The following is a 6,660-nucleotide window of genomic DNA, read 5'->3' as shown; positions in this document are numbered from 1 at the left end:
TCTCCAAAGAAGATATACAAATTGCCAACAAACACATGAAAGGATGCTCAACATCACTAAGCATTAGAGAAATGCAAATCAAAACGACAATGAGGTATCACCTCACACTGGCCAGAATGGCCATCGTCAAAAACTCTACAAACAATAAATGCTAGAGAGGGTGTGGAGAAAAGGGAACCCTCCTGCCCTGTTGGTGGGAATGTAAATTGATACAGCCACTATGGAGAACAGTATGGAGGTTCCTTAAAAAACTAAAAATAGAACTTCCATATGACCCAGGAATCCCACTACTGGGCATATACCCTGAGAAAACGATAAATCAAAAAGAGTCATGTACCACAATGTTCATTGCAGCTCTATTTACAATAGCCAGGACATGGAAGCAACCTAAGTGTCCACTGTCAGATGAATGGATAAAGAAGATGTGGCACATATATACAATGGAATATTACTCAGCCATGAAAAGAAACGAAATTGAGTTATTTGTAGTGAGGTGGATGGACCTAGAGTCTGTCATACAGAGTGAAGTAAGTCAGAAAGAGAAAAACAAATACTGTATGCTAACACATATATATGGTATCTAAAAAAAAAACAAAGTGTCTTTAGAACCTAGGGGCAGGGCAGGAACAAAGACGTAGATGTAGAAAATGGACTTGAGGACATGGGGAGGGAGAAGGGTAAGCTGGATGAAGTGAAAGAGTGGCATGGACATATATACACTACAAAATGTAAAACAGATAGCTAGTGGGGAGCAGCTGCATAGCACAGGGAGGTCAGCTTGGTGCTTTGTGACCACCTAGAGGGGTGGGATAGGGAGGGTGGGAGGGAGACGCAAGGGGGAGGAGATATGGTTATATATGTATAGCTTATTCACTTTGTTTTAAAGCAGAAACTAACACAACATTGTCAAGCAATTATACCCCAATAAAGATGTTAAAAAATAAAGAATTTAGAAAAAATAAATTCTGCAACCAAAAAAAAAAAATGAGAATAACAACAATGTCTAACTCATAGTGTTGTTTGTATGAAAACTAAATGAGATAGTTCATTAAAGGAATTTAACACTATGCATAGAAGATAATAAATGCTCAATAAGTGTTAACCATTACTATGGTCATTACTTGGTTAGACCAGCATTTTCCTAATCTGTGTGTTCTGTGAGGCATCACTTTCACAGAATGTTAATCCAGTATTAGTGAAAAACAAAGGGGGCAAATAGATTTGCAAAATTCTGGGTTCAACAAACTTAACCAGATTTTTTCTTTTTTTTAACCAGAGGCATATCTGAGTGTGCAGCATTTTCCAGAAACCTTTCTTCACAGTGTAATACAGGATACTTATGTCCTCGGGAAGTGTCTTAAAGAAATAATCAGGTTTAGTATTCACTCTCAGTAAACCAAATGCCCATTTAAAATCTTCCATTCTATTGCCTTTCTGTTTGTTTCGTGGAGGGGGCACGCTTACTACTAGCTTTGTTATGAGCTTCTACTTTTCTCACATTTTTGCAGCCATCCTGCCTCCTCTTCTACGTCCAATCCCTGTGACCATATTGGACTGCATATCCTACAACAGAATGAACAGTTTAGCAAAATTCATCTGACAAGAAGAGCTGCTTAGCATAATTCTTGATACTAGGTTTCCCATAGCAAATGGCCTCTGCTACAAGGTCAATGACCCATTGTATTTTCCATACCATTGTCCACCCACCAAATGGGAGGACAGAACTGACAGCTGGTCAAACTGGTAACTAGACATATGGAAACAGAAACAACACAAAGTCACCAGGCTGTCAAACTGAAAAAGGAAGGAGAATGCAGGTCAACATTTGGAAGTCTGTAAAGACCCCTGTCTTCCCTCTCATACCACCCCCACGCCAGTCCAGTCAATTACCATGTTCTGTCAATACTATTTCCTGAATATCTCTTAATCTTACACACTTATTTCCATAGCTACTGCAATACTGCAATTCGGACCACCAAAATTTCTCATGGGCAACACGCAGCTTCCTAACTGGACTTCCTGCTCCCAATATTGCCATCCTCTGGAATTGAAGGCAGGGTATGTGTCGGCTTTATCCATGACTCTATTTGCCGTATGTAGTACTTAGTAAGTGCCTGATAAATACTGTTGACTGAGTGTAATGCATTCTCTATGCTGTAGTCAAACATGTAACTATGATCATGAGACACCCTTCATATGAGTATAACCTTCACATGATTCCCTTCTATTTTGAAAAAAAAAAAAAAAAAAGAAGGCCATAATCCTCAGCAGGGTTATACAAAACTTGTATTGGTATCAGGGAAAAAAACAAACAAACTTTTCTCTTTACGTCTCCAATCTTATTTTACTCCATTCTTCCCCATCTCTCTCTCCACATACACTCATAGTCAGTATTTTAACTCTACGAAATTTCTTCCAGGGCTTCCAGCTAAATCTCACCTCCTTGTCACCTGAAACATATTAGCCACCCACCCCCTCACCCCACCCACTCTTCAAAATGCTAACTTCTATTCATTGGTCAGGGTGCAGGTTAGAATTTCTCCTACAGGATTTGGACAAGACCTCGGTAAGTGCCATACTTTTACATACTAGGCACTTGCCACATGCGATATAATTTTCTATTTACTTATCTCCATCCCTCACTGTCATATAAGATTCCTAAAGATAGGGACTGTGCACCACACATTTGGAAATACCTAGGGCCTGGCCCAAGTTTCAGCCCAATAACTGGCAAATGAGTATTTGCTGAATGCTGGTCACGTCATGTGGTAGAGCCAAATATATTGTGTACTTGCCAACATGAGCAGGAAGCAAGTATGTGTCACTATTTTAGGATAAAACTAGGAAGGGACACACAGGAAGAAGAAAGTGGGAAAGGGGTAGGAGGGAGGAAGAAAAGAAAGGGCACAGTGGACAAGAAGAAAAAGAGAAGGGAGAAATCCAATCTGTAATGTGATTTATTCTAACTGATTTTTAAATAACAACCAAGTTTGAGCAAACTGAAGTATAATAGAGCAATGAAGGATTCTGGACAAAGGGGCGTCACCAAAGAAGAAAACCCAAAAGAAAAAAAGCTGAATGATACACTTCTTCTGGACTTTGTACAAGAGCACAGAAGGAGGGGGCATTCACTTCTCATTCAATGTGCTAAACACCAGGTATTAGGTTAAAAACTTCCACCACAGTCAAGGGCCGAAGGCACTTTCAGAATTGTCACATTTATCTGTTAAAAAAAAAAAAAGCAAAATTTAAGTGAATTTTATAACAGCAAAAGCTGAGGGAGGAAGAAACTGGAAACTGAAGGATAAATTCAGAGAGGATGAAACCTTGAAATTGCTCTCCAAGCAGCAGCAGCTGGCAAGACAAGGGAAACAGGATAATTGAGAAATGGTAACCGTGGCAGTGAAGGATGTTGAAGTGAAAAGTTGTCAAAGTAGAGGACTGACAATTAAATCTCCAGACTTTCTTCTGCTCTTCTCTTCTGTATTACATGTTTCAGTTATATTCACTGAGATGTAGATGTTTGAACGGTGTTAAAACCCTTTGCCTCCCCACTGATGTTAAAAGTGCACTTAATTATAAATAAGCAAGAGCTGAAAAACTGTTATGCTGCTAGAAAAATCACTTCCCTGTAAAAAAAGAAGGTAAGTTTAACTGATCTAAAGAAGAGAAGATGGAAGGGGAAAAAAGGTGGGAAAGGCTTATATACAAAGGAGATAAAAGCTTTGGCCCAGAATCCAACCACCTGGCCTCACCTAGAGCTTAAGGCACTTCTGTGGCAATACATAACAAAAGTCTTTTTAGGACATTTCTCTACATTGATCTAACATTCATACCCACCTAGTATTAACTAATTACAATGACATGAACTTTAATTGCCAAATCTAGTACAGGAATTTAACCTTGAGGTAGAATGCTCCAACTGATAAGTCAAGTTCCTTCTCTCCTGATAGGGACCAGAATGAGACTTAAAGAATGTATATCGGATAATACTGCACCCCACTCCTTGCTGAAAACCTCAGAATTTACCTACCTATTAAAATGAGATTAAAAATCTAAATTTCTCATTGGAGAGAAAGCTCATCATCTCCCCCCTCAACCTCTCTGACCTCACTTCACAGCCCTGGTCCCCTCCTTCCCTGCACTTCAGCCACAATGGCCTTCCCTCTGTCAGAGGACATGACCACCGGTTGACCCTCAAGCTGTACCCAGGCAGTCTGAGGCTCCTCACTCCCTCCCCTGTCCTTGGAATGTACCTTCTGCCCACCGTGCCCACAGTGGGAGCTGTTCCAAGGATGTAGCTTTGAGAGAGTAATGTGTTGCTGAGACCATCTGGACTGAATACGAGACTGAACCCCAGTAAAGCCTCTTAAGATTTGCTGGGCAGGTGTGGAGATCTACTCATCTTCTAGTACCCAAGACAAGCTTGTAAGTTCCCTTGCTTGTTAAATGTGCCACCTAGCAATCTGGAGTGGTCTCTCTTTCTTGGGTCTCTCCTTGCCCTCCACATATTGGAGCCAGTTTCAGATTTCACCCTGGAAGCTCCAAGGGTGCAAACCAATGCCCCTGTGCCAAGCTTGTTCTAGACCTCACATTAAATGTTAGCTCTGCCTTGAAGGCTCTCCCTCTAGTCTTTGCATGGTCAATTTCAGTTCATGACCACCTCCACAGAGAGCACCTCCTGAGCATCTTGCCCTTCAGAGTCCAGAGACACCCACCCCAGTCTCTCTTGCTCCCAATATTCTATAGTGCAGATCTTCCTCAACTTACAATGGGGTTACATCCAGATAAACCCATTGTAAGTTGAAAATGCTTTGATACACCTAACCTACAAAACATCATAGCTCAGCCTAGTCTACCTTAAACATGCTCAGAACACTTACATTAGTCTACAGTTGGGCAAAACCATCTAACATAAAGCCTATTTTATAATGAAGTGTTGAATATCTCATTACTTTACTGAATGCTGTACTGAAAATGAAAAACAAATGGTTGTATGGGTGCAGAATGGTTCTAAGTGCAGAAGTTGTTTACCCTTGGGATCACATGGCTGAAGGAAGCTGCAGTTCACCCATGTTGCCCAGTATCAGGAGCAAGTATTATACCATATACTGCTAGCCTGGTTAAAGATCAAAATTCAAAATTCAAAGTATAGGTTCTACCGAATGTATATAACTTTCCCACTATGGTAAGTTAAACCATTGTAAATTGGGGACCATCTGTATTTTCTTCATTTACTGTAATCTGAAATTATTTTATTCACTTATTTATATAGTTAAGGTATTTATTTTTTTCTTTCTCCCATTAAAATGTTATTTCTATGAGGGAAGATCCTCTCTTTATTTGTTTTGCCACACCATGCAGAACTTCCCCAGCCAGGGATCGAACCTGTGCCCGCTGCATTGGAAGCATGGAATCTTAACCACTGGACCACCAGGGAAGTCTAAGATCTTCTCTATTAGTCACTGCTCCAGCACACAGAACAATACCTACATCACAGAACATCAATGTGTGTTTGATGAAGGAATGAGTGCATTGATTTTAGAATCAGAACAAATGAATTCTTTTTAATGGAGAAGTTTCATTACTTCTTCTATTTTAAACAGCTAAATGTCAGCTACACTCAGCAGCTAAGAATGCCAATGGAAAGAACAGTGTACATACTGGTGGAGTGATACAAAATGAAGTGAGGAGAGTGGGAGATGAAAACAAATGAAAGCAGACTAAACTACTCTTTCAAGAGACATGCTGAGAAGGGAAGTAAAGATAAAATGGTAGCAAAAGAGACAGACTTGAATAGGTGATGGGAAAGAGCTAGAAGGAAGAGGTAAGTTAAAAATACCAATGTCAGGGTAGACTAAGAAGATTAAAAGTTTTTGTAAACTTCTATGCTCTACAAATATGTTATTATTACAATATTATTATTATTACCATAAGTTATTGTTATTATTACTTTTAATTTCCCTATTTTATTTTACTTATTTTTTGATTTTTTAACTTTATTTTTTTATACAGCAGGTTCTTATTAGTCATCAATTTTATACACATCAGTGTATACATGTCGAACCCAATCACCCAATTCATCACACCGACCACCACCACCCCGCCACTTTCCGCCCTTGGTGTCCATACGTTTGCTCTCTATATCTGTGTCTCAATTTCTACCCTGCAAACTGGTTCATCTGTACTGTTTTTCTAGATTTCTATTTTTATCCTATGCTTTAATATACAATATGTGTTTTTCTCTTTCTGACTTACTTCACTCTGTATGACGGTCTCTAGATCCATCCATGTCTCAACAAATGATCCAATTTCGTTCTTTTTTATGGCTGAGTAATATTCCATTGTATATATGTACCACATCTTCTCTATCCATCCATCTGTTGATGGGCATTTAGGTGGCTTCCATCACCTGGCTATTGTAAATAGTGCAGCAATGAACATTGGGGTGCATGTGTCTTTTTGGATTATGGTTTTCTCTGGGTATATGCCCAGTAGTGGGATTGCTGGATCATATGGTAATTCTACTTTCAGTTTTTTAAGGAACCTCCATACTGGTCTCCATAGTGGCTGTATCACTTTACATTCCCACCAACAGTGCAAGGGGGTTCCCTTTTCTCCACACCCTCTCCAGCATTTGTTGTTTGTAGATTTTCTGAT

Source organism: Physeter macrocephalus, chromosome 6, assembly GCF_002837175.3.
Source record: "Physeter macrocephalus isolate SW-GA chromosome 6, ASM283717v5, whole genome shotgun sequence".
NCBI classification, from domain to species: domain Eukaryota; kingdom Metazoa; phylum Chordata; class Mammalia; order Artiodactyla; family Physeteridae; genus Physeter; species Physeter macrocephalus.
Note: the sequence above shows the minus strand (reverse complement) of the source record.